General features: G+C 35.6%; 1 protein-coding gene across 2 annotated transcripts in view; it reads right to left on the bottom strand.

The window, feature by feature from the left end:
* Positions 1-20778, bottom strand: part of AHR (aryl hydrocarbon receptor) — a 63105-nt gene that overhangs the window by 27588 nt on the left and 14739 nt on the right. The gene's annotated exons all lie outside the window — the stretch shown is intronic.

Raw genomic sequence — 20778 nt, 5'->3', positions numbered from 1 at the left:
TCCCTTCAAACTTCAACCCACAACCATCATCCTCTTCCTTCCAAGGCTGTCACTCCTGTTCTCAGGAAGAACCTTTACCATGATTTCCTCACTTGACAGGCTGCTGCTCTGAAGTCCCAGCTCCACTATTTCATCCATTTCAGCTTGCAAAATCAATGACCAGGCAGCCATCTGAGCTACCAGAGCACCTTCAACAGGAATCCTGTAAATGATGACTCCTTATTCTCTTTGCCAGAAGTTTCAACTTTATGATTCAAGAGAATCATAAAATTGTCACAGAGCATGTCCAAAAACACTCTAATCGATGTACTTGAGAGGGCCCTACCTGTGCTAATTGTTGAAAAGTTAATAAAGTTAGTGGGGGTGCAGAGAATAATTCATCATAAGGTATATATGTTAGCAACTATCTAGCCAAGTTTCTGATGAGCATTCATGTAGAAGCCTGATTTAAAACATACATACTTGAACTGTTGAATTAACTTTATTATTTTTAAAATTAATTTGAATATTACTTTAAGAATACAATATAGATAGTTAAATTACTTGAAGACAAAGGCATTCAAAAACTGTTCCACTTGCCTTATTCATGAAAGTGACACACCTACAACACTTATACAAATATTCAAAAGAAATATCAAAAAACAAAATCTAATAAAAATGCCTTTAACCTCAATGTGGCTTACATCGTATGCAATAATCAGTTGTCTAACCATAGAACAACAGAGTATCATCCATCAGTGGGTATCAGGGCACTGTCAATATTCACCTGAGCCAAACCAAGCTTCTTATACTGTTCTCCTCAAATCTAGAAACTACTAAATTTGGAAAAAAAAGTACATTTTTTTTTTCAAGTCACCAGAAAGAACAAAGTAAATGAGAAAAACAAATAGAAGTATTTTTTCTGTGTTGAAGCTTTTCTGACATAAATGCACATTTGTTGGTGCTCGGTTGTGAAGCCTGGAGAGATTTTTCTCCACTGAAACCTGAGCATTCACACACCAAATGTCTCTTATTATCAAAGGAGTGAAAAAATGTATGGTTAAGCTTTCCATCTCAAAATTCATCTAATCCAGCCACGTGTTACTGGAGTGCTGAATAAAACCATTTCAGCAACTGCTGGCTGAAAAGCTTCATAGAAGTTTGATGTGTTTGTAACCTTTTCCTTTTCTTACCTTCTCTTCCCCAAGGAAAAAGGATAGCAAATTATTTTCGAGTCAGGGTAGCTCACTACTGAGAGGTGTAGAGAACAGTATCAAGATGCCAAATTTTAAACAGATCTTTTAAAATCATATTGAGACGCAACAAATTTCTTTGAGTCAGACTTGGGACAATTTTTACTTTTAGGCGAATGATCTGTTCAAGTCTAGAACTGTATTGAAACAACACTTGTCTAATATTGCAAGTATATCACTAGCACATCAGTCATGCAGCCCTGGAATTTAATCTTAAAGAGCTTCCCAGAACTGCTTTAAATCAAATCTTGGCAGTTTCCAAAATCCGGCCAAACAGGTCAAAGTTTGCAGTCAAAGCCAATTGAGACCGTTTCATAACCTTTTCAGTAGATTTATAAATTCTACGTGTCTGTTCTAGATTACTGTACAAAAACAACAGCTCTCTTGAGCGGGGTGGTCCTGCTCCAGCAACAAATGCTAAGCTTCAACACCAAGGTCACCAGCTAACACCAGACAAGGAGGGCACTACTGAGAAAACAGTAGTTTAATATTAAACTCTTGCCTAAATCATTAACATAAGCTAAACTGTTTATACTGGTGAAAGATCCATTTTAAGTGGGAGAAAGTATTATATATACACACCCACGTACGTAGATACATGCAACCTTATCTATTTCCATTACTTAGAATTATATAAAACATTTTGCACCTGCAATCTCTGACACTGTCAAGGCAAAAATGTTTATGAAAGTTAAGTAACACAAGGAAAAAATGCAATTAATTATTTTTCTAGTAAGATAAAAGATGCATTTACTTTGTATTATGTAAATAGCTACACTTCTAGATAGCAAAACTGTACATTTTAGTAATAGGAGAGAAGGATTGCTCAGTATTCAGAGATACAAGAGAAAATACATAAAATTCAGAATTATAATAACTAGTTCTAAAGTCATAGTTACGTTACATGAAGCAAGATTGACTTCTGTGTAGGCTGCACTTACAAGTAAAACACATTACATGTGTGGGGAAAAGGTTTTCACTGTCTTCTGCATGCTTAAATTTTCCATTTCCTACTTTCACATTTATGATTCTGAATAATTGTCAAGATAGATTTACAGTGGGTCTTCTTCCTTACATGTCTGAAGATGAAATAATTTTAGAGCAGTCTTCCTGGCAAACTGAATTATAAATTAAAGTATAGCTTCTAAATTACAGTAAACTGTGGGTGGGTGGAGCAATGTATAACAGTGTGTGTTGTCCATTACTACTGAAACGCCAAAATGTAAATACGTTAATAAAAATGTAAAAAAAACATCACTTTTCTAACATGCAGAGCAGCATCAGAAGATTTCAGAGCAGTATCAGAAGAAAACACCTTAAAAAAGCAGTTAAGGATTTTGAATAAGTGGATTTTGTACATATAAGCAAAATGAGGACGAAATTGTACATTTGGTAGTGATTAGTAACAAAGAATACATTTTTTCCCCCTTAAGCATCAATGAATGCACCTAATTATGACAGTACTGGAACTGTTTTCAAATATATTTTAAAGCAGAAAAATTACCCATGAAAAATACCCAGGTGCTGCCTTTGATTTCCATAAAAAAGCCAAATATAGTTTAAAAACTCATAACAACCAACCTTCACCCTCATAAGACATGGTACATTGATTCATAAGCATATTTTCAGCTAATGTGGAAATACATGTCTACATATTTAGGAAAAGCTACTGAGAGAACCAATAAGCCAGAGAAGACAGGTATTTCTTGATTTGGCCTCAAAGAAATTATTCATGGTTCATAGAAAGAGAAAATGTCATGAAGCAGGTATCACAGGAAGATAAATCATACCACCAGGAATACTTTCAAAGAAATGTTAGTCGATTATAGTTGGTGAAAGAAGTAAAAAAGATAAGGAGGGGGAATAAAACTTTTACTAGAGTAAGTTTTAACAAGAGAGGGGAAAAAAAAAAAAAGCCTGAAAAATTATTTCCAATATTTAAAAAAGAAGAACAGAACAAAGATAAGTGGTCAGGTTCTGGGCATTTCCCGGACTTTTGAGAGTCAGTAACTTAACTGCTGTACAGATACAAATTGCTTACTGATGTTACAAATCTCTAGAAATCAAATATTTCCAGGTGTGCAGACTTTGTGACTGCAACCAGAGCCCAGCAGGGCCACAGACCTGCACTGGACTCACTACCAGCTCTTTGCAGGTGCACCTCTCCATTTCCAGTCATCCAGTATTTTCTTTTTGGCCCAAATTCAAACCAAATAAAATGCATGCTCATCAGCTATACAATCAGACACGGCAGATAGAGCACCAGTCTACCATCTGGGAGGATGTTCAAGCATAATACAGATTTTATTTAAGAGAGGAAGAAATGTAGGACTTGCCCAAAAATGCTCAGGCTAAGAACAGGAAAAGGAAATTTTCATCTCCAAGCAGGTGATTCCAAAGCTTTAAAGTGTCTTAATACAAAATGTTTCAATAGAAACTTAGTAACCTATAGTGGCTGCCAGCAAAACATCTACTACAATATAGCCATACGTATTTGCTAAATTATGGGGAAATATACTTTTGGCATAATCAAGATACAGAAATTTCAATATTAAGGTTCTACTAAGAATCCTACTTTGAACATTTCAGAGACCATGGATAAAAACAGACCTACAAACCAAAAATAAACCAGTAAATACTCTGTCAGCATTGTACTGAAATTACTCAAGGTACAGCTCCAGAACTTCCCAAGGGCCTCGCTGTACTTACACTTCAGACATGTCTTCATACATATTTTACACTCAACAAGAGAAAAGAGCAGAAGTGGTACACATTACTTCAACTGCTGCAGGAGTCTAAAACAGTCTCTTCATTGCAATCAATATATAACGAATATATGTGAGGAATAAAAGTAGCACAATGTTTTTCTCAATACCAAGTACCATGATTTTTGAATGTGTGATATTTCAGATTCATCTAACAAAACCCATCTAAAGTTTAAATGACCTTGTGTTTCCCCTACTGTACAAAAAAAGGTCCAAAGTGAAAAATACTATTTTTCATCTACCTGTGATCAAATAATATGCTTAAATAATTTAGCATGAAAGCTATTTTTGGCATAAGGAAGTCTGTTGCTTGCCCTTTCAAAATTGACATGTCTGGAGTTCAGTTCTACTTCATTTCCAGGTCTATGGCAAGGATATATTTCCAGCGCTCAGAGTTATAAATCATAAAACTGACAAAAACTTGGCAGGACTATCACCTTTTTTCTACCTAAACTTCAATCAAATTTCATTGGCCAAGACTCAAAGGGAGCCACAAATTTGCCAAAATTACATTTCTGAATCGCAAGATTACTTATAAGATAGTAAATGAGTACACTCATTTGTTCTACTGGAGGAAAAAAAGAAATAATCTTTTCTCTAAATCTAATTTTGCTGGTTAGTAAAATTTACCAACACTATCAACAAACAAAAGCACAAAAAAACCTTTCAAAAAGTTTCTAAACCCTACGGCTTTTGTTGATAAACGACCATATTCCAGAAATACTGTAGTGTAGTATTTTAATTCCCCTTACTTCATGGTAATTTATACTTGAACATACTATTTGAATATGTACCTTCTAAACAACATGATTTTCATTTAAATTTGTAACTTTTTTCCATTTAAATAGTTATTAAACTACATATATAGAAAAAAAATACAAGCCCATATCAGCTACTTTTCAAAATATCTTGAAGTTACAAAAGGCGAACCAGCAAGCTGGTAACTTATTTGCTGTTTAACAAGTTGTGTGTTTAGTGGACCACAATTTAAATCCTAAAACTCATTTATTATAAAACAAGGAGGTACTTTAATAGTTGGTTGTACTGAAAAGTTATTGTTCTGCTAAATGCAGACTATACGCGTGAACACTAAACTGGAGGAAGAAAACTATAATTCTTTCTTTCTAACACTTGAAATATGGGAAAGCCTGTATGAAACATCTCTAACTCTTCCTGGCATTATTTTTATACTGGCTAAAAGCCTCTTAGAAGAAATTAACCCTAACCTCAGTCTCCTATGGAAAGCTGAATAGGTAACAGCAGGTAAACAGGACAGGAATTAGATCTTACCTAATGAGTTTATGATGGGCTAAAGGCATAGCAACCTCCTGAGCCAGAATTTGGACAAGATACTGGGTGTCCACTGTTATTTTGGAGAAATATCCAAAACTTCATGGTTAAATATCCTAAAAGAACCATGCTTTAACAGCAGCAGCCTGCAAAAGCGGCAGCTGTCTTTCCCCACAGCTTTAGTCATGGCAGCACTTTAAGACAGCAGAACTCTGCACCAAAAAATGAGGAAGGCAATTAATAGTGCAGAATCTGTGGCTTACGTATATTTTCCACACCGTAACAGCCACTATTATACATTTCAAGTAAATATAGGATTATAAGATACACTACAGTATATACACGGGGCAGGCTGGGTGGTAGGCAGGCAAGAAAGAGAAAGATTGAGAGGCTGAAAACATGAGGAAGTTATCAAAAATATGCCTAAAAGTAGAGAGGAAGAATGGTTTTGTGGTTCTGACATTGTCTTCCTGTGCGTTGTGGTGGAAATCATACAGGCACTGTGCACTTCATTTCCTCAACCATGAAACCAGAGCAGGAGCACTTCAGCTCCACCAGCACTGCAAGGAAAAATGCAGTAAAGATTTAAAGTTCAGATTCTCTAGCTGGGAGAGATTTCAGTGCTCTGTATGAAAATCACATTAGATTACACAATGCTTAAAAGTTATAATTGCACAGTATTTCAATATCATCTTTCCTGACAATTTTGGTTTGCTATGTTGAACTATAAAGTTGATGAATTAAAGACTTATGAATCGTTATACCCTCCATATAATAAACAAGGTAAAAATTTCAATGGCTTCCTATATAGATAGAAGAAAAAGGGAAAAAAAGGTCAGACTGGATTTTATCCCAGACACTTTTATTGAAGACTGTGCTTAGGAGGCCACACAGGACAGAGGTCTGTGTTTCTGATCTAGCATCAGAAAACAGAAATAGTAACAGTGAGCATTATATAACTTATGTTGTTGCTAAGGGTTAGGCTGTGACGCAAAGGAAAACTATATTTTATTCATTACAACCCCAAGGAGGAGGGAAAGAGAAAAGCAAGGAGTGCTGCAAAGAAGGGGAACTGGAGCACACAGACAAACTCTGGAAAAAGAGGACTTGGGGTAACAGGAACCTCTGCCTCTGTCATCTGCTCTCCCCACAGGGATTCATTTCACAGAGGGCCTGTTCTAGTCTGTCCATAAGTAAACCTGATAAAAGCAGTCTGATAAAACCACAGACGAACCATGGGTGTAACTTTGAAAAGCTTATTCCAATAATTCTAGCATGAGATGATTTTATATAATAAATATTTAAAATATTTAAAACTTTCAATATTAAAACACATCCTGGACACAACAAGTATTAACAAAAACTTACTACTGGAACAACTTATTTACTCATCTTTCTGAAACAGCTGCTCAATTGAGTCAGACATGAATGAACAGTAAACTTAAAGCAAAACAATATTTTCATTAATATGTTACCAGGTACATCTACCAGTTCTCATAGACAGAACCTTTTCTTCAATACCATAAAATATTTTAACATATTTTATGTTTTTAGGACTCTAAATTAATATATAAAATTTTACTTATTATTTTACAAAATCCCTCCAGTTAAGGTTCTATTCCTAATATTTCTAAACACAGAAATTATACATCCCTTTCACAGCATAAGCTATTCAGTAAACCAAAAGGTACACAACATTTTTAAAATATTTTTAATAATTCCATTCTACTTTTAATAAATTGCTTCAGAAATCAAGACAGATATTTAAATGCTATTCATTAAACATCACCACTTAATAGACTCACAGATACCCATATACACAGAAAGCTCCTACCTTGATAAGATTACCCTGGAGGGCAACCACACACACAAAGAAAGATGAGTGATAGGATAGTATCAAGATTTCAGTTTCTTGTAGCACTTTCATACTTTAGAAGAACTATGCGGCTTGTGTGGACTGGCAGAATTTTTTTGGTTGAGGAGGGGAGGGGTTGGGGCTGTTGAGGTTTGGGGGTTTTTGTTTGTTTTCTGTTTGTGCTGTGGGGAAATTTTGTTTGTTTTGAAACTGCCTAGAAATACAAAGATTGTTCTGGGAATCTGACAGCAAAAGGGATCTCTCTGGAGTTGTGACACTACCTGGCCCTGGAGCTCATAGGTACCCGTGGTGTGTTGTTGCAGCATCTTATATCTCTGAAGCCAACAAACAACACTACAGCACAATTTAAAAGGGATTTCCATCTGCTTCCACATAACTTGATTCCACAGCTTTACAGTGGGACTTTGCTAGATGCTCAGAAAGAACAGCCCCTTTCACTAACTCTTCATTTCACACGCATTCCTTTCTTGTTTGGGAATTCCATAAATTTTTATTTCTAAAGAAACTACAACATCGGAAAGGCTGTGCATAAGTAATTACCATTTCCTTACAAAATGCTTTTTGAAGCATGTTCAACTTTCACTGCACCTGAAATGCCATTAAAAAGATAAGTTGGAAGACACAATGTTGAAAAGAGGGCAAAGCAACATTTTCAGACAATAACTGCTGTTATATCACCACAGTAAATATTTAGTTAAATCTCAATAATACTTAGTTCTTCCTCCCTCTCTCTCTTTTTTTTTTTTTTTTTCTTCTTTTCTTTTTTTTTCTCCCCTCACTGAGATTCTAGTAAGGACTATTTTGCTTATTTTTCTAGAAATCCTGAAATTGCCAGTGACCATTTTATCATGTCCAGCTTATGTCCTCCTGTGATAACACTGCCCATTAACTTCAATAGCTCTTCTCCTTTTTTTTTTTTTTTTTTTTTTTTTTTTTTTTTTGGTATTTCCCTACTTGGTATATTCACAGACAGCACTCATAACCCTACCCTGCATTCTGCCATGCTAAACATGACAAACACAGTCATCTCCTGTAATATGTACTCTCCAGGGCTCCTTTGTTCCTGTTCCTGTGATATTTGTAAGACCCTAACTTGATTTGAGAAACTGAATAACATCTATCAGATCTTCTGGAGAATCTCAGTTGTTTTAATCTGTTTGATAAATAGAGTAACCCTGCTCTACAGGAATGTACCCTTCAACACTACCTCTAAGACTGCTTCAAGAGAATCTACCAAAATCTTCAGAAGGGAGAAACAAAACACAGCAAAGTCCAATGTAATAAAAAGTCTTCCACATCACTTATTTTAGTCCCACCAGAAAAGCTGAAATGAGAACTACATGTTTACAAAAATACTTATCAGTATTTATTAACTACAGCTACTGAAGTGAAAAACATTCTTAATATCTTGGTTTAGCCAGTTATTGCCTGGCTCCCAGACTCCTGAAAACAGTTACGTAACAGGAAACATTGTTTTAACGTGGACAATTGCAATAGAGATGGATATGGCTATAGGCCAGAGTACTGTACAACTCCAGAAGGCCAGATCCATATAAAGGACCTGATACCTAAAATTTGGGGTTCTACACCCAACATACTATTTAGCAAACTCCCAATTTAAATATCATATGCTTCAGTTTCCTAAGTTCCACTGTAAGCCCCACCATGCATAGCTGCTGTATCTCCCTCTGGATGGGTGGCTTGGCACCCACTTCACTGTGACCCTAAGCATGGTGCAGAAACTGGATTTCTCCTGACTCTTTCCCCATGTGGCATAAATCCAGATTCTTCCGACAGCTGGTAGCCACTGATTCTTTTACAGGTCTGAAGAAAATTACATAGCTCCTTTATGCAGTATCAGGATATAAACCCAGGTTTTATTCACTCCTCTGCTAGCGGTGGTTCCCACTCCTTCCTTATCCACTGTAGAAGAGGTCTGAAAGCTGGGGGTACAGGTAATACCTACACTTCCTGTTGAAAAATATCTGCCATATAGAAAAGAATAAAAAAAAGTTTCTCAAGCCTAAAAGATCAAATCAGAAAGCATGTTCCATCTGGGACACTGACCAAAAGAGACAACATCAGTCCCTGACCTAGTTCCCATTGAAAAGGTACCGCTCTGTTATGGGATGAGTGTTCCATGGGAAATGCATAATCTAGTCCAGAAAACTCAGATCTAGTAAGGTAATAAAGAAAAATGAGAAGTCACGTAAAAGAGAGCATACTGAATTAATCATGACAGAACATTTTTTATGTTGTAAAAAGTGTTTTTTATAGATAAGGCTACAATACCCATAAGGATATCTGCCCACAGAGTGGACACTGCAATAGAGAATTGGCAATCACTGATATTGGACTCCACATAGAAAAGAGAAACAGAAATAAGCTTTGGGCCAAAATTTGATTGCAGTTTTATTTATAATAAAAGGAATAATGTGCACATATTTTCTTGTGAACACCTGCATGATATTAAATTTGTTTTTACAGTTACACAGATTGTTCATGTTGTTACCAAGATAAATGTACTTTGCTTCAAAATTTCAGTTAGAAGTTTGTGCCATGCCTTTATCAAGCATATTCAGATTCATATTAGAGTAAGCACAAATCAACTCATATTTTAATGGTGCCATCTGTCATTTTTTTCTTGTATTTCGCTGCCAAAGCAACGAAAGATCAAATGAAATAAAATCTAAACATGAGGTTTCATTTACCCTGCCACAAGAAATAATTTTCAAGGTGGCAAAGACAGATCTGTTTGATAATTATGTATTTTCCGCTAAATTGTTCCATATGCTTAGAATATTTGGGATTTAGCCAACAAGAAAAGCAAAATCACTTCTTGTAGTTGAGCAGTTCCTCCCCAAAATACACATCAAGTTAGCCTTGTGCAGATGATTCTTAGGTAAAAAGATTTACATTAACTATTTTTTCCACTATGCTCATTAGAAAAAAACCCAACACAGTTACAGAAATATATGCATTTAGCTTAACAATTTAAAATGTAAGCTAAAATAGTGCAAAAATACTTTGAAATACTCTAGTAACAATTTCACTCAGTTGACTCCATCTGCTTTACTAAGCCATTTGAATTAAGAACACTTACAAATACGTTCCTTTGACAACTGTCATTAATGGCAAGATATATTTTTATATAAAGTAATCCAGTTGCAGCTCTTCACCATATTTGTTTAATCTTTTAATAGAAACTAAGCTTTGCTTCCATATTTAAGACATTTATTTTAGTTCTAAAATTAATCCATCAAATTGAAGATTAGCTTTGATAAACCAGAATGAGAATCTATTATTAGTTTTAATATGTTAGTGAGGGAGATGCATATAGGACAGATGAAAAGATGACACAGAACTCTCTACAGGATTCAGATGGTGGCTGTTAGTGAGAGGAACCCCACTTCCTTCCTGCATCCTGGCCCTTTGTGCAGGAGGATGCTGAACTCACCAAGAGTGTTTTAATTAGAGTTTATAAATTAGGGGATATTCTGATAATAACTTTTTTTTTCAAATATACTGCTGCTATAAACTGTTTTGTAGAAATAAGTCCGGATGGATTCCAGGCACAACTTCATACTAATTTCCCTGACCTTACAGCACAAAAGAAGGAAGAGCAAGATGAGAATTTTTGGCAAATGCTATGCACATCCTCCTAACTGCCTTGCACATCACCATTTTTGTAAGACTACTGCCAATCATAATTTCAGGATTTAATTTAACCATTACATTTAACACATCACAAATTTATAGAAGGACAAGTATGTTTCCATTTCTAAGCAGTTTTCAGGTCTGTTGGAGAAGAGCCTGCATACAAGCACATTCTGGATATTAATTCTGCAGTTCAGCTTCAGATATCTGCATTCCAAATGAATATAAAGTTGAATGATCCTCATTCTTGTAGTAAAATGTAAGTAATAAGATGGCAAGAAATGCAATGGTTCAAAGAACTAACGAGTTTGATTCAGAAAGGTGAGACAGCCCTCAAACACTTTCCTCCACACTTCCTTCCAACCTGAAAGTGGACGTGGTGTGCTCCAAAGCTTGGATAGTTTTAGCAGGGAACATATTTGCCTTTAAGTTATGACATCTCACAGCATACAGTGCTCAAGTAAAACAAACCCAGTGATACTTCAACAAAGTAAGTTGTAAATCACCACAGCTCAACATTCATCACTGCTCAGCTTCAGTCAGGGCTGCAAAGCTCAACAGCCAACGCAAGACCGGAGCACAAATGAAGTTTAGCAGAACGTATCAAGTAACACATATAGCTGCAACCTCACAATTTTATAAGCCTCCTTTGCATACATCAAATATTTGCAAATGAGATGGCTAATTATTAAATGTCACTGAATCCAACATTACACGTAACAAGGAGTAGAAAACTACCATTACTTTTCACTACAAGTTTTAATATTCCATAACCAGTTCTTAACTCTCTCTGACCCAAACATTCAACTAAAACAACAAGGCTGTGCAATGCTATTGGAAAAGTTCATGATTTATGCTTTTTTACTAGTTTAGAAAAAGTAAAATGAGTCTATACTGTTTTAGTTTTGTGGTACATATGTATAAACAACTCAGCAAAATAAAATAAAATTCATCCTCCTAAAAGCATAAGTAGTTTCTCAGGCATGTTTAAACTGAAAAATTCAGGTGTAAAAGGAAATTAAAAAGGCAGATTACTGGTGATGACTATATGTATGACTATATGTATGAGCAGAAGAAGGCACTGACCTGTACAAAGATAAAATAACAGGTGGGATAGACAAGATCTGTTTTGCACAAAGGATATATACAACTTCTGAGATTTAACTGAACTTATTCAGTCTCAAAGAAAGACAGACACAAAACTGCCAGGCATTCATTCTTCAGGACAGCTTGGCTTTGTAGGGAAGATAAAAAGGTAATACTTCTCTAAGCTTTCCAAGTCTATTTCTGACTCTAGCAACAAAAGAAGTTAGGAAAAAAGTAGTATCTAATGTATCAGATTTATTTTCCTGTTCTTCATGCGTGTGAAAACTATTGACACTTGTCTCTCTCCTCAAACATAACTGGCATAATTTAGGGGTGAATTAAAAATAAACTATACATAAATCAGTAATGTATTTCTTATGAAAGGAACTATGGCTGTTTAGTCTAGTTAGTACTGTAGTAATTTACAGTTTTTTGCTTTTATGTACCAAATGGCATTTCCATCCTTAGATCCTAGTGCCAACAAAAATCCACTATTTCATTCCAAACATTTAGCAGTATTACATTTTGCATACATAAACACATAGTTGCCAGCCTTGCAGAATAAATTCAAGTAACAAATACTTTACATCCAATCTGGAATCAGCAAAACAGCAAAAGCTTCTCCTAAGAGCAATTCATCTTGCTCATAACATAACAAAGAAATCAGAACTGATTGCAACTTTCACTGTTGCATGGTGTAAAAATACAAAAATAATCAGCTTTTATAAAATAATTTATTATTTGCATCTTTTAGTTCCATTTATCTTATGCATGTAACTTTCTTTTACAGAATGTTTAAGTAGGGTGACAATCCTTAAATTCGAGTAACATGTAGTCCATTATCACATTCAAAAAGTAAACAGCAAGATTCATTTTCAGAGATGTACATAGAAAAGGTGATGCTGCAGCAATGTTATATTTGAACTTACTGCATCAGCTAAAAATTTACCAGTGTGAAATTAATTTTTGAGTTACTAGAAATTACATAATTATAGTTTAAGTGTAAAATGCTTAAGGCTATTATCAATGTCTTAAGAGGAAGAGAGTTCAGTGGCCTTGAAATAATCTAAATGAAGCAGATATCCCATTAGATGGATTTTTAAAAATTATTTCCTAGGTTGTTTTTACAAAAGAAAGCAGCATTTTGGGAAAACTTGTTAGTGCTTTACTCCTACTGATTGCAATGATCACTATCAAAAGGAAAATCATAAAGCTATTGAAACACAGAACCGATTCCCTAAACATCTCTCAGATGCTGCCACATAAGCTACATCCTGTTAAATATTAAGTTTCTAATTAGGGGAGATTAAATCGTCTGGTGTTATATCTTGGAAAGTGATAATCTTGACTACATATTTTCCATAGAACCTTCCACATACCTATAAGCCTGAAGTATATCTGTGCACATAAAGTAGTATGTTTCAGATTTTAAAAGTTCCTTGAATGCAGAGTTCAAATTTTTGATGCCAAGAAGGTTCTTAATAGCACCTACTAGGTTCTTCCATCAGGGAAGGCAACCAGAAAGGGGAGAATTTGGTCATGACATATAAAAGTCAGTAAACACCTCTATAAAGGCAGGAATTTCCACCAGAGAAGTCCTAGAAGGACCCCTTGTAAGAATCACATAGCTGAGCAGACAGTGCCATCATGAAATCTAATTCAGAATATCTGAAAATGTCTGATATGTAAGTGTATTTTCATTGCTGCACCTTCTTAAAAAAAAAACTGACACAATTTTTCCAAAAATCTCTTCCATTTAATTTAACATGTCTCTACTTTGACATCTACTTTAATGCGGTTATGGAGTGGGGTTAGCTAATGCAGACAAAGAATCTTCAGGATACTTGAAAGATACCTCAAGTATGAAAATATTTACATACAGTGTAAATTCCTGTGTTTTATTTTCATCTTGAATGAAAACATGACCCACTTTATCAACACAAGCAACTGTAGTCTTGGGGGCCATTACCAAAAGCAAAGGGACACAGATGTTTTCCTGTATGATTTCACCAAGACAAGAGTTTCAAGTGGCACATGGCACTGAAAGAGTCTGCATCAGTAATTTTTTCCCAGATGGGTTTAGAGCAGAAGTGTTTTCTGAACCGTTCTAAACATCTAATATTATATCATTTGAATCTGTCTCTTTCCACTTGATTCTGCCTTCCCTCCCCACTGATGTTCTTTAATCAGACAAATCCCCTCCAAGAGATTTTAAAATAATTTACATATGGGTTTTCTGGGAGAGAAGAGGCAAAAATGAATCTTGTCTAGGATACTTAAGAACTTAAACTGAGAAAATAAGGCAAAGAGTTGAAACTGAAGGACAGTCTCAGCTATTTAGGTTAGTCTGGCCAGCTTAGTCTGGAGATTCTTCCTCACTGTTAGAGGAAGATACAAAAGGACAGCAGATAGTTTTCTTTCTTTTAATGGAGAGAGACACTATTTGAGTGCAAGAGTGGGAGCCCTTCTAAAAACATGTCATTGTACACAGATGTAGTGGCTATCTTGAGCCATAGTAATCCAGAGAGAAGATGCATTTCACAGCATTAGCTGCCCCTCAGCGCTGCTACTTTATACAGTGTATGGGAATGGAAGTAAATATGTGCACAAGAAACGCATCTCCTCATCTCCTTTGCATTATACAAACACAGACTGGTATGGATGTTTACAGGTGACATAAAATGATGCCAAACTAATTTGAAGTTACAAGGCATGGAATGAAAGCACTTGCTAAGATTCCTCTCAAACACAGCCATGGGGTCTTGATTTTGCACAAGGTTTTTTTGCATTCTTCTGTTTTGGTCTAATTCAGAAATTCAAATCCTGCATGAAACAACTGAACCAGACTGAATCAGCATTCTTGTACACAACAGGTAGAACCTAATTCTGACATTAGGATCTCGAGGGCTTTCTTCTCTTTACTTACAGGAGGCACAGTAAGACCCATTACCTTTTTTACCTTGTTAGTAATCCAATCCTTTGCCTGAATTATTTTTTCTTATATAGCTTATAACATTTATTACAATATTCCACCATTATCCAGGCTTCCTTATTGCTTAACGTAAAATGTTCTTCTTTGTTATTTTAACTATGCTTTCGGACTTCTCATTTGTGCACACTGATTTTATAGCTTTCTCTCTCTTTTATGACATGTCTGTCTCATTTAATTTTCTGATATGCATCCTAATGACTTTGTAAGTGTTCTCTATTTTCATCCAGTCTTGCATGCAATTTTTTTTTTTTTTTTTTTTTTTTTTTTTTTTTTTTTCACTCTATATTTTGTTGGGAAAACAATTCAGGAAGAGATCAAAAATACAAGTGATCCATATCATACATTCATGATTTGAAATGCATTCATTCTTGAAAGTTTGTCACAACTCTGGACTTCTAACATATTCGAAATCACTCATTATGATGAGTAAGCAGGTCAGAACAATTTCGTGAAGGGTGATCTGCTTGCACACACAGGCACACTCAGATTTTTTTTACTTTTTTTTTTTTTTTTTTTTTTTTTACAATCAAGCCTTTTTATTGTTTTCAAAAGTTAGCCTAATTACTTGGCCTGTCCAGCAATACCAGATTTTCTTTTTTAAGCCTATTCTGACTACTTTCTGCTAAAAGGAAGCACTTTTAATTAAGTAAGCAGAAATTGTGTCTGAGAAGGAAAGCACCTAGCACAGCATAATACTCAAAAGTCCAGATAATTAACCACCTTTTTAAAAAAACATTTTCTCAATCCATATTCCTTTCTGTACCACTAATGAAAAAACATTAAATCAGCAACAGAAATATCCAACCTTACCTTGAACTGAAACTGCCTAGTAAGCTTTTCTTCCAATGGTTTCAGAGAAGCAAATGCCTATTTTGCTCTTGAATTATGAAGTGAGTTGAATAAGTAAGCAGTGGGTTTAAAATGTTTTCAAAATATACAATTTAGACTAAATGCAATTCTAAATTTCATTGACAGTGCTCTTCTGAACTCCTCCTAATTCAGCTTAAACATGCAAATCTCATAACATCAGCAGTTTATCCTCAAAAAAAATTCTTGATGATCTCTTGACTTTTGAGGTACTAGAAATATCTTGTCTGAAAGATCACATTCTAGTGCTAGACCCAATAAAATGGAAAGCTAGCATGAACATCAGTAGTTTAATGCTTGAGGTCTTAATGTCCTTTTTTCCACTCACCCAGACAAATACAAAATATTTGCTAAATCTCACTCTTCAAGTCACAGCCCCTACTATCTATAAAATTTACTACTAACCAACAATACATGTGCACTACCAACTACAGAAAAATTATTAATAAAAGTAATGAACAAAAAAAGGCCTGTTGCATGCTTAGAGCAAAATGCTTTGCAAAATATCATACAGTAATAGAACCCTTTTCCCTACAATATCACACCCATGTAGAACATCTTTCTGTTAAAAACATCAACCGTAGCTATGACATTCTGAAATTTGGCTGAAGTAATAATATTGAAGCAATACACTTACTGGTTTTAGAAACATTTTAGAGAATGAAGACACTAGATTTTACTAGATTTGCCTAACATATATACCGTACTCTGTTTCAAAACCTTCGCCTAACCCAAGAACTTAAAGTGTAAGCAGATTGTGTATGGGATGATTTTCCTCAACTTTCACAGTATAATTTCTTTTGAGCCATTCCCAAAATGTAGCTCAGAAAGCCCTAAACTGCTTGTTGAACTGGACTGGTGTTTCTCCTAAGACCATTAAAAGATTAAAAATATACATCTGCTGTTAAAGATCTGAAAAACCATTATACACCACTGAATTGCTCACAACACCGATTAAAACCAACCCAAGCTCTGCTACACAAGTAGCTGAACTCGGGTTTTTATATGCTTTTAGTCTTTTTAGTGTTGCTTTTTAGAGAAAGAGTTAACAGCATTATTAAGTGTGGAATGTTAAGTGTTTATGCGGTAGTCTCCCTTAAATAGGGGACACATCCTCAGTTGCTACAAAGTGGTACTTAACACAATCCTGTTTTCTTAAGTAGAAGGTAAAACCAACAACCAAGTTGTGTATTTTTTTCCTTAAGTGACTGATATTGAACTTATTTCACAGCATAATTAATCAGTCCAGAAACACCACACTAAGTCAACATGCAGGAGCCTACAAAAATGAAAGTTCAGTCACTGCATTTGGAAGACTCAACTCCTTGCTCACACAAACAGTTGCACTTCCTATAGCAGATGTTCCCAAACTATGCTATGCATTAGGAGCCACTGCTCCTGATTTGGGGGTGAGAACGAAAACAAAATAAAAAAGAATAGAAAAATAAAAATGGAGTCATAAGTAGTTGCAACAACTATGCAATAGGCTTTCACTTAAAGCCTAAAAGCATGTGTGTGCATTTTGCTAAAAATACCCCCATCGAGCTCCCAGACTGAGAGAATGTAAAAGCCAAAATGAGATTTATATGGGAGCTGAAAGGCAGTTTGCCATTTTTGAGAGCAAGAAGTGCGCAGAAGGTTACAGGATCATGAATAGACTATTATGTCTTTGTCAGAGGGTCAAAGGTGGGTGGGAATTTCTAAGCTTCTAATGCATCAGTGGTAGTTCTCCTCAAAGCAGAGTTGAGAAAAAAACAAGCCTCAAGAATGATTGCATATGGCACGTATAATGCAGCAGAACAGCAATTAGTGTGCAGTGTTTTTATGATTAGCCAGTTGCACCTAGTCACCTGATAAAATTTTAGTTCATATTTTATTTTTAAACACACATAATGAATAAAACTTCACTTTTGCTTTTATCCTGTACTCAGAAACAGAAAAGTAAATCTCAGGAAACATACAATTGTTCAAATTTGTAATCTCTCACTTGGGCTTTGAAGCTTAACAACCACATACCAAACTGTATACTGCTTGTGGTTTCAAGACTTAGAGGCAATGAACTCTTGTCCCCGAACTATCACAGAGATGACAGTCACCTGCTGAATCACCAAACCCATATCCTGGCATACACACATTTCTTCTGAGCTATTTCCCATTCAGTTGCTTCTTGGTACATCATCTTTGTTTCCTCAGAAAAAAAAGGTCAGCAAGAGATGCATGGTGGTAAATTGCAACTTATCATCAGATCCATTAATGTGATACTGCTTTAGCCACAAAAAGGGGAAGAAAAGAGGCTTCCTAATTTTTTTGAGGTGAGGCATGAAAAACAAAAAGAAGAAAGTGAAGTAATTTAATTCCTTGTGGAATGAGATCTACAGGAAGTTGAACCTAGATTAACAGTTTCCTACTTCTGAGTCTTTGGTTCCTAAAATCAGTTTTCTCCTCCTATGACAATTTTTCAATATGTTAGAACAAAGCAAAAGTTAATCAAATATTACATATTGTTTAAACTGCCATTTGTTAGGCTTTTGTCTGTAAGAAAGACAGTAGGTTAACAGCAACTAGAAAATGACAGCTATACCACAGATTTCTTTTTTTTTTTTTTTAATAAGTCACTAAATCTGAAATGGTTAAACCCTCTGGTTAAGAAAAAAGATCATATTGAAATAACTGTTTCTTTTTATACATCAGTATTATTTTTTATTATAAAGCCTAGGAATCAAACATGGTTTTTAAATTCCCTTTGCAGTTCCCATTTATTTCCTTATCCATCAGTTTCATTAGGGAACTCACAGAAATTTGGACCTGGTACTCAAACATTAATTCAAATTCCTTTTTTTCTCTTTTTTTCTCTTTTCTACTGAAAAAATGCCTTAACTTTATCTCCACTGAACTGATGGCTCAACAGCAACTTTATAGGATTTTTGCCTGGGGAATTTCTCTACTGTTTTAACTGAAAAAGTGGAAACTGTCAATTATATTCTATACATGAAAGAGGACAGTTCTACTAGTAAAAGGCAATAATGTTGAGTTTTGCACCTACTGCATTAAAAGGGCATGGAAGTGGGTTTGGAAAGTTTCTTTACATGACCATTCCCTTCCAACCCCTGCTATATAAAAATAGTAATGAATAAGCACTTTCTAACAGAAATATCTCTTATTTAAATTGAGGGAGGAAAACATTTCACCAAAAGAGATGAAGTTGTATTTAAACCCCATTCATAATTTCTCAGCAATTTAGCAGAAGGCTTTCTGAAATGATTGAATTATGGCAAGGTAATCGAGTGGGCTTTTGGAGGATTGCTTCCTTTCCAGACCAAGAATGTCTTTTCTCTACTTGGGATATGGGAGTTACTCTCAGCTTATTTCAGTGCCAGAGCCCATGGGCTTATCTTGTAAAAAGCCACATGCATGTCCTCGGTCTGAAAGATGATTCCTTCCTTCTTCTTTGCAGAAACTCCCAGTCACCCCTGAACTTCACAGGTTGCCATTGAGATGACAGTGAGACCTCAGTTGTACTGCACAGGGGGAAGTGGAATGGATTGCTTGGGACAGAACTGGAGAGATTCTCCAGAGATGTTAACTCACCAGCTTGGTGATACAAAAACAACTGAAGATGCCATAAAACTCAAGGGAAACAGCATTAACTGCTCTCCTGCTATCCGCAAAACCAGGTGCCTTTCATAAAAGGCAGCTTGTTTGTCAGGCATGATTTGCCCATTGCCTATAAATGAGACAAGTATTACCACCAGATAAAAGCTGAGAAAGAATTTCTTCACCTAAGACAGTAGCTGTTTCACAGCAGCACAGCCATGTTACAAGAAGCACTGAGGGATTCAGTGTAGTTGATGCTCCTAATGCTGAAGGTAATTGATTGCAGGGGCTCCTACACAGGGTTTACAGTCAGCTAATATAGATCAAGACACAGGGAAGGGGGACACTTCAGAAACACATAGGCTAATACATTCCTAAAAACTCTTAGTCATGGGGCTCAAACCCTTTCTGCATTAAGCCTTGAGTTTTACCTTCAAATGATGATGGGGTGTGTGAAGAGGGGGAACTTTTTTCCCTTCTACATGACTAGGTATAGCTCATTAGCATTTATGCCAGCTGATGACATACTGACCAGGAATTCATTGCTATCCTTCTTAAGGATCAGCTACAAACTACACAATTAAGTAACTGATCATCTGACCTATTAATAGACTTCCTGTCTACAAATTTCCCTTTAACTAGGTCAAGAAACCATATTAACAAAAGCCTTCATTATCAATGTGCTGTATGAGACCAGATGCATTTCAACATCCTTTAATGCAATCAAATCAACAGTCTCTGGTAAGATATTACATATAGCACCATATAGAGCATGACAGTATCAAAGCAAAATCAGAGCAGCTGTCAGGACAAGCAAGAAAGACACTTTGTTTTGTTCTAGGCATGTCTCTTATCATTGTCTAGTAAAAGCAAACCACACAACAAATGGCATCAGCATGGAGGAAACTGGGGGCTACCCTTATTTTTTCCCTCCAAATAAGTAAAATACAGCATACTAAAAAATCTGGCATAAAGAAAAAACTCAATAAAGGAGAGACACCATCCTTCAGTTTGTAGCTCAGATGGAGACACCAAGAGGAAAAGGGGAATTCACTCACAAAGCTAGTGTCTTCTGGTGGCCCACAGGAACTGTACTGCTGAAAACAGAGTTTGATGGGGAAGTCAGACTATTTGACCAGTCAGGCAGTGGACTTACTCCAATAATCCCTGCTTTATACAATCAGTTAGAATTTGTCTTGAGGGGCCAAGTAGGTATATATTTCAGCATATTAGATGTTCTACAAGGCCATGCATAAAGTGTGCAGCACTGTGCAATTCAAAAGGCACATGGGTTGAATTTCAAGAGGCAATTATTCAGTGGAAAAAAATGAGCATCTCTTTGTTCAATTAAAAACAGAGTTTAGCATGCATCACTAAGGGCAACTAATTCCTATTTGTAGGTCCCCTTTAATGTTCACA

This window comes from Zosterops lateralis (genome assembly GCF_965231275.1).
Source record: "Zosterops lateralis genome assembly, chromosome: 1".
In the NCBI taxonomy this organism is placed as follows: domain Eukaryota; kingdom Metazoa; phylum Chordata; class Aves; order Passeriformes; family Zosteropidae; genus Zosterops; species Zosterops lateralis.
Note: the sequence above shows the minus strand (reverse complement) of the source record. Positions and strands in the feature narration are given on the sequence as shown.